Raw genomic sequence first — 7,741 nt, forward strand, 5'->3', positions numbered from 1 at the left:
CAAACTTTATATGTTCTTCCTTCTTTTGTCTATTTCAGATAAGAGTAAAGTTATTTTAACACCTATTACCCCCACCCTTTCCTTTGTGTTTGTGGGCTCTTCTTACCTACCACAATTATGTGAAATTTCAAGTTCCACCTACTTCTTCCTCCTTTCTACACTACTGTATTCCTCCTTTTGCCCCCACTTCTCTTTCCTTGATTCAGACCCTCAGAACAAAACCAAACCACCCCTCAGGTCCTCTTTTTCTTATTTAACTCTCTTAATACCCTGTGAAAATATTAAGGCTCTGAAGGAATATTTATTTCCTCTTATTAGAATGTTAGCACTATATCATCACACAGTCAGTCCCTTCTAATTGTTCAAATCAATTTGCCTTTCTAGGTTTCTCGTGACTCTTGGGTTTATATTTCAAAGTTCCTACTCAACTCTAGACTTTTTATCAGAAAAGACTGAAAAGTCCTCCATTCCAATAAAAATTCATTTTTCCTTCGTAGGATTATACACAGCTTTGCAAAATGTTATTCTTGGTTGTAAGCCTATATCTTTTGCCTTTTGGAATATTGTATTCCAAGTAGTGCTCACTTCAGCAGCACATATAGTAAAATTGGAATGATACAAAGATTAGCATGGCCCTTGTACAAGGAAGACATGTAAATTCATGGTGTTCCATATTTTTTGGCAGCTAGGTGGCTCAGTGAATAGAGTGCTGGGCCTGGAGTCAGAAAAACTCATCTTCCTGAGTTCAAATCTGGCCTCAGACACTTACTAGCTCTGTGACCCTGGGCAAATCAGGGGTTAACCCTGTTTGCCTCAGTTTCCTTATCTGTAAAATGAGCTGGAGAAGGAAATGGCAAATTACTCCAGTATCTTTGCCAAGAAAATCCCACATGGGGTCACAAAGAGTTGAACCTGACTGAAAACAGCTCAACAACTACAGTAAAATCCCAAGATATCTGGTTTATAATCGTAGCTCCTAGGTCCTTTGTGATCTCAAAACTTAAACTGATGCTTTCTGGATACTTACAGTATCTTTTCTTTCTTTGATGTGGAAGTGCTAGATTTCAACTATGATATTTCTGGAACTTTTTGGCATTTCTTTCAGGAGGTGATTGGTGTATTCTTTTTATTTTTACTTTACTCTCCAGTTCTAATTGATCTGGAACATTCTGATTTGTGATTTCTTGAATTATAGCATCCAAGCTTTTTTTTTCCCCCCTAAATCACAATTTTCAGGAACACTAATCATTCTTGATTTATTTCTCACCCTAGATCACCTGTATTCCTGCACTAACTACCTACTTTCTGGGGTTAGCCACCCCCTGAATCTTTGAGGTTCAGAGTAATAGGGACCTTGGAGCCCCTGGGTACATGAGCTGTCCTCTTTTGAGCATGGTCACATTACACTGGTTGCTTTTGGTTTTCTATGCTTTCAAGGTCTCCATCTTGGGGCTTTCTGAACACCCTAAGGCTTTCTCAGAGGAGTCCTCTATACACATATCCTTGCATACTACCTATGCCTCAGACCCATTGGTAGTCACACCAGGAGGCTGCTGACTTGTTTTCCTATAACAGTTAGACTTGACTTTGCCCATGGACCACTTTCCTATTGCACCTGGGCTTCTGGTTGGCCTTTGGTGCAGCTCTGGGGTGGAAGAAGTCACACCTTAGTTTCTCAGTGGATTTCTTGAATACTTGGTCTGGAACAAATTCAAGGTTTTTAATGGAATTAAGTATGTGAGAACTCTGAGTGTCTTCATTCAGACAGCCATCTTGCCTAGAAAGCTTCTGACTTTCTTATAGAATAATATATTTGGAAATGATGGTGATATTAAAAAGTGAATATTTTAAAAATAACTATTCGATACTATTCTATCCCCTCTTTCATCTGTTCTGTTCATTTTTAATAACTCTCAGAGAAAAGTTCTAGTTGTGGGTTCCCATCCTACAAAGTTTCAGTGATATCTATGAGGGTAAATCTTCTGCTTTGCATTCTAATTTCTAGATCATCTTTTTTATTACTCATACTTTGTGCACTTGTATATAGATATCTGATGGGTGCTTCGAGGTTTTATTTCTGACTTGCTTCTTGAATATTGTCTCCCATTGATTACCGTACCTCTTCTGTTGTTCTTATTTTCATATGGTGTCTTCCTGTGCCTACTACTCTCTGTGGTAGCTGACTTTGGGTCAGTTTTCTCTTTTCTTCTCCCTTTTCCATTTGGTGATCTCTTGATTAGGCTCATAAGACTCTAGACAAATATGTTTTTACTGGGTAAATATACCCTTTTTTTGCAGGGGCAAATACACCCTTTTTATAAGGGCAAATGTGCTCTTGTTAGATGCATTCCATCCCTTGCCCACCCCAAAGACTCAAGAGCTCATAATTTCTTTATTTTAAACCATGGTCCAGAAATACAAATCCTGTTAACAGACACCAAATTCTTAACCAGATAAATTTATCTCAAATTTCAATTTTTCTTTAGATTGCCATTCCCTTTGTTTGGCAGTAGCAATAAAAATGCCACCCATTAACTCAAGGTCTTCAGTTTTTGCCCAGGACTACACAATCTTTAGCAATGCTTTCTGTGTTCCTTTTGGTGGTATGGTTTGTCCCAACATGAGACACTAGAATTAAGAAGTAACAACCAGGGGCAGCTAGATGGCGCAGTGGATAGAGCACCGGCCCTGGAGTCAGGAGGTCCTGAGTTCAAATCCGGCCTCAGACACTTAACACTTGCTATCTGTGTGACCCTAGGCAAGTCACTTAACCCCAATTGCCTCACTTGAAGAAGAAGAAGAAGAAGAAGAAGAAGAAGAAGAAACAACCATTACATTTGACAGTTCTCATGATGCTTTCTGCCATATACTGAATATATGTCCCAGGAAGACAATAGATGTCTGGGCTTTTTCAGATCACTAAATAGCTGCTTAGGTACCTCTTAGCCAGGAATCAGCAAGTCACTACTCTTCTCTTCTTCTTTGTCCATGATGGGCAAAGAACCACACCATCATTCCTGGGAGCACAAGAAATTGCTTCCTCCAGAATTGGTGCAACCACCCCATTCTATAAGAAAAGCCTAATACTTCATCCATACTACTCAGTATTCAATGGTTCTTTCTTTTCCATGTATCACATTTTTCTATCTTTCACTCTTCTATCATGAGTGAGGAATCTCCCCTCTCTTTACATGATTTTTCTTCTATTTATTCCTTCAAGTTCTTCTTTCATCATTTGAAGGAATCTTTTTATTATTTTTTTTATTATTTTTTATCCTAGTAATCTGGAGTGGAAGAGCATTCTTCCAGACCTTTTATATTCTCATCTGGAATGGAGAGCATCTTGCACTTTGTTCACATGTAGGTGTTCTGCCAGAATTTTGTACTGGCAGAAGTATAAGCATAGTTTGTTCTTTTCAGGCCATTGAAAAATTCTTCATACTAACCTGATGGATCCTTCATCTTTTTTTTTTCTTTAGCAGTTCACTTGGCTTACTCTTGATTAAATATAATTGCAAATTGCTTGTTTTTGAGAGCTGAAATTAGAAATACAAATGAGACCCAATCTAATTCAATTAAATAAACATATATTAAGCACCTACTATATGTAATATCCTGTGTTAGGTGCTGAATATATAAAGAAAAAAATGAAATTGTACTTTGAGGAATTTACATTGTACTGGAGGAAATAACAAGTAAATAGATAAGTGAGATAATTTAAGGAGGGAAAGAGAACAAACCAAAGAGGTCAAGAAAGGCTTCAATCAGGGCAACTGAGCCTTGGTGGAAGCTAAAGATTCTAAGAGATGGGGCTGAGGAGGGAGTGCATTCCAGATGTGGGGAACAGCCAGTACCCTGGCGTTCTGGGATGCAGTGATGGGGAGCTCCTACACTGAAATAGTGGCCAGCCACAGCAAGATCTCAGAGAATATGTGTCCTGGTCACCTGGTTATTCTCCCCAGTGGGCAAATGCTCAGCTCCAGCCCCTTTAACCCCTGAGATTCAAAATCAATGACTGCTAAGGCAAAACTGCTCTCCCCTACTTTTACTCTTTCTAATATCATCCCTACCTACTTCAGCCCCGTTGCTACATAATATTCATCAGGGGTTCTTAACCTTCTGTGTTTCATGGGCCCCTTTGGCTGCCCAGAGTAAAGTTTTTAAATTTATAAAAGTAAAGACAGGGGACAGCTAGGTGACACAGTGGATAAAGCACCAGCCCTGAATTCAGGAAGACCTGAGTTCAAATCCAGCCTCAGACACTAGCTGTGTGACCCTGGGCAAGTCACTTAACACTCATTGCCCTGCAAAAAACACAAAACAAAAACAAAAACAAGAAAAGTCAGAATTATAAAGGAAGGTACTTATATTGAAATAAAGATGTAATTCTTTCTCATCCAAGTAAACTCCCTGGATTTTCTCATCCAAATGACTCCCTAGAGTTAGACCCCACTCCCAGGGTCAGTGGCTTAGGTTAAAAATCCCTGGTACCTCAAGACCATGTGCTGTTAGTTATAAATTCCCTTTGGAGCTTTTCCCTTCACACTCTTTCCATCTTCTTGCATGAATGGAAACCTGACTTTCTCCAGAAAACCTTGCATTCCTGGCCACCCTCTCCAGTATGAGGTGTTTCTTCTCTTATGCTTCTTGAAGCCTGAGCCCCCTTTTCCCTCCATGATCATATATTAACACCCTCTGTTTGGCTTTCAAAGCCCTTTATACTCTGGCTTTTTCCTACATTGCCAGTTGTCCTACACCTTACTCGCCCCCACTGACTTTGTGTTCCAGTGACACTCTACTCCTTGCTGTTCCTTGAACAAGACACTCCGTTCCCTGAGCCTGGCCTCCCTACCTGGAATACTCTTTCTCCTCCACACCTCCTCCTAGTGTCCCTGGCTTCCTTCAGGTTTTAGTTAAAGTTCAGACTTCTTCAATAAGCCTTTCCCGGTCCTCCTTAATCTTAGTGCCTTCCTTCATGCCCCCTCCCCCATGACTAATTTATCCTGTGTGTGTGTGTGTGTGTTGTCTCCCCCATTTTACTGTGAACTCCTTGAGAACAGGAACTGTTTTTTTGCCTTTCTTTATATCCCCAGGGCTCAGGCATTTAATAAATGCTAGTTGACTGGCTGGCTTACTGATTGAAGTCCCAGAAGCATCTTGTGCCTTCCAACCCCTGCTGGGCCCAGTGGGTCCTCTGAGGGAAAGGGGGAAAGGGCTGCACTTGGTGTTTTCCATCTGTCCCGAGGCAATGAATTGCATGGCCAATAAAAGGCAACTTCCACCTCCTGCTGCCAGCCCAATTTTCTTTCTAGGATGTGGAGAACCTCCGGTGCAAAGAGGAGCAAACACACCTTTGACCTCATACCTTGTATCTCCTGGGGGACTTCTTCCTGCCTAACCTCTAGTCTTTGAAGGGAAGAGGAGTTGTGAGATGTGGCCAGATGACCGTGTGCCTACCGTCATCACACTTGCCTCCAGCCTGATCTCCAACCTCTTTTGGAAGTAGCACCCTCCATTCAAGGCTGAACCCACCTGATCATACCTTTCATATCTCAGTGATTCTGAACTCCTGAAGATCATCCCTCAATATTACTAAATGACTCTGATGAGGCCAGGCAAAGAGCGATCAGGGGACCAACAGCAAAAAATGCCACCAAATAATGGAAGGCAAAGCCAATGAGTTTTGCTGGGCTCTGTTAAAACAAAGCTACTTTGTGTACTAGCTTATTCCCTACTGCCTACAAAACATGGCCATATCTCTCCTATCTTGAAAAACCTTCACTGGATCCTTCCATCCCTGCTAACTATCATCCTATATATCTTCTTCTTTTTGTACATAAACTCTTTGAAAAGGATGTCTACAATGGGTGCCTTACTTTTTCTCCTCTCTCTCTCTCTCTCTCTCTCTCTCTTTTATTTTTATTTTTTGGTGAGGCAATTGGGGTTAAGTGACTTGCCCAGGGTCACACAGCTAGTAAGTGTCAAATGTCTGAGGCCTGATTTGAACTCAGGCCCTCCTGACTCCAGGGCTGGTGCTCTATCCACTGCGCTACCTAGCTGCCCCCTCTCACTCTCTTTTTAACCCCTTATAATCCAATTTCTCACCTTATCATTCCATTGAAACTACTCTCTCTAAAGTTACCAACGACATCTCAGTTGCCAAATCCAATGACCTTTTCTTGATGCTCATTCTCCTTGATCTCTCTACAACTTTTGACCACTGTTGATCACTCTCTCCTCCTTGATACTCTTCTTTGTTTTTGGAACATAGCTCTTTCCAGGTTCTTCTTCTACTTCTCTGAGGATCACTTTGTTGGATCATCTTCCAGATCCCACTCTCTATACTACTTCCCTTGGTGAGCTCATCAGCTTCCATGGATTATATCACCATTTCCATGCTAATGATTCTCAAATCTACCTATCTTTCCCCAAACTCTCTGTTGACCTCAAATCTCACGTCTCCACCTATCCTTCAGACATCTTGAACTAGATGTCCAGTAGACATCTTAAATTCAATATGCCCAAAATTAAGCTCATTATTTTTCCTACTAAAAATAGCTACCCCCCTTCCCCACCTCTGGCCATCTTCCCAATTATTGCAGAGGGCAATTCCATCCTCCTAGTCCCTCAGACTAACCACCCAAGAGTCATCCTGGACTCCTCTATCTCTCCCTCCACATATCCAATCTGTCATTAAGGCTGGTCAATTTCACCTATGCAAACATGCATCCTTCTCTCCTCTGACATTGCCACTACTCTGCAGTCCCTCATCAAATGCCACCTTGACTATTGTAACAGCCTGTTGGTGAATCTATCTACCTCAAGCCTCTCTCCACTCCAATCTGTCCTTCATTTAGCCATTAAAGTGATTTCCCTAAAAGACAAGTCTAAACATGTCACCCCTCTATTTAACAACTTCCAGTGTCTCTCTGTCGTGTCCAATATCAAATACAAAATGCTCTGCTTGACTTTCAGCCTTTCAACATAACCTAGCTCCCTCCTACCTTTCCAGTCTTATATCTTATAGGAGGTCCAACACCTACTCTTTGATCCAATCACATTGGCCTCTTTGACATCCCTTGAACAAGACTCGCCATCTCATTTTCTCTGACTGAACCCCCCAGGCCTGGAATGCTATCCCACCTCCACTCTGACTCTTGACTTCCCTGGCTTCCTTTAAGTCCCAACTAAAATCCCATCTTTATAGGAAGCCTTCTTCAAACCTCCTTAATTCTAGAACCTTCCTTCTTTTAATTATTTCCTATTTATCCTAGCTTGTTTTATCTATATTTTTTCCATGTTGTCTTCCCCATTAGATTGTAAGCTCCTTGAGAGCAGAGACTGTCTTTTTCCTCTTTGTGTATCCCCAGTGCTTAGCACAATGCCTAGTACATAGGAGGTGATTAATAAATGCTTATTGATTGCTTGATTGAAGAGGAAGAACAAATATATGTCCTCCTCACTCCTACTTCTAAACCATCCTCTTGCCACCACCACTTAGTGTAAGCTTTTTTTTCATCTCTAGCTTTTCTTTCAATTTAATGTTGATTTGTATCTTTGCTCTAACAAATCTATATTGTACAGGTGATTCAGAAATGACTCCCAAATGGTTCACCAAAAATTCTTGTCAAGTTTTGCTCTGCTATTCCATGTTCTCCATGTCCTGTGCTTTGTAACGCCTTTCTTTTTCTTTTTCTTTTTTTTTTGGTAAGAGAATTGGGGTTAAGTGACTTGCCCAGGG

The 7,741-nt window shown here is 41.0% G+C and overlaps 1 non-coding gene across 1 annotated transcript; it reads left to right on the forward strand.

Annotated features, from left to right (window-relative positions):
- Positions 1 to 577: 577 nt before the first annotated feature.
- On the forward strand, positions 578 to 679 carry LOC122744954. The gene has a single exon (XR_006355280.1). It is a non-coding gene; the product is annotated as a U6 spliceosomal RNA (small nuclear RNA).
- Positions 680 to 7,741: the final 7,062 nt, after the last annotated feature.

Source organism: Dromiciops gliroides, chromosome 2, assembly GCF_019393635.1.
Source record: "Dromiciops gliroides isolate mDroGli1 chromosome 2, mDroGli1.pri, whole genome shotgun sequence".
In the NCBI taxonomy this organism is placed as follows: Eukaryota; Metazoa; Chordata; class Mammalia; order Microbiotheria; family Microbiotheriidae; genus Dromiciops; species Dromiciops gliroides.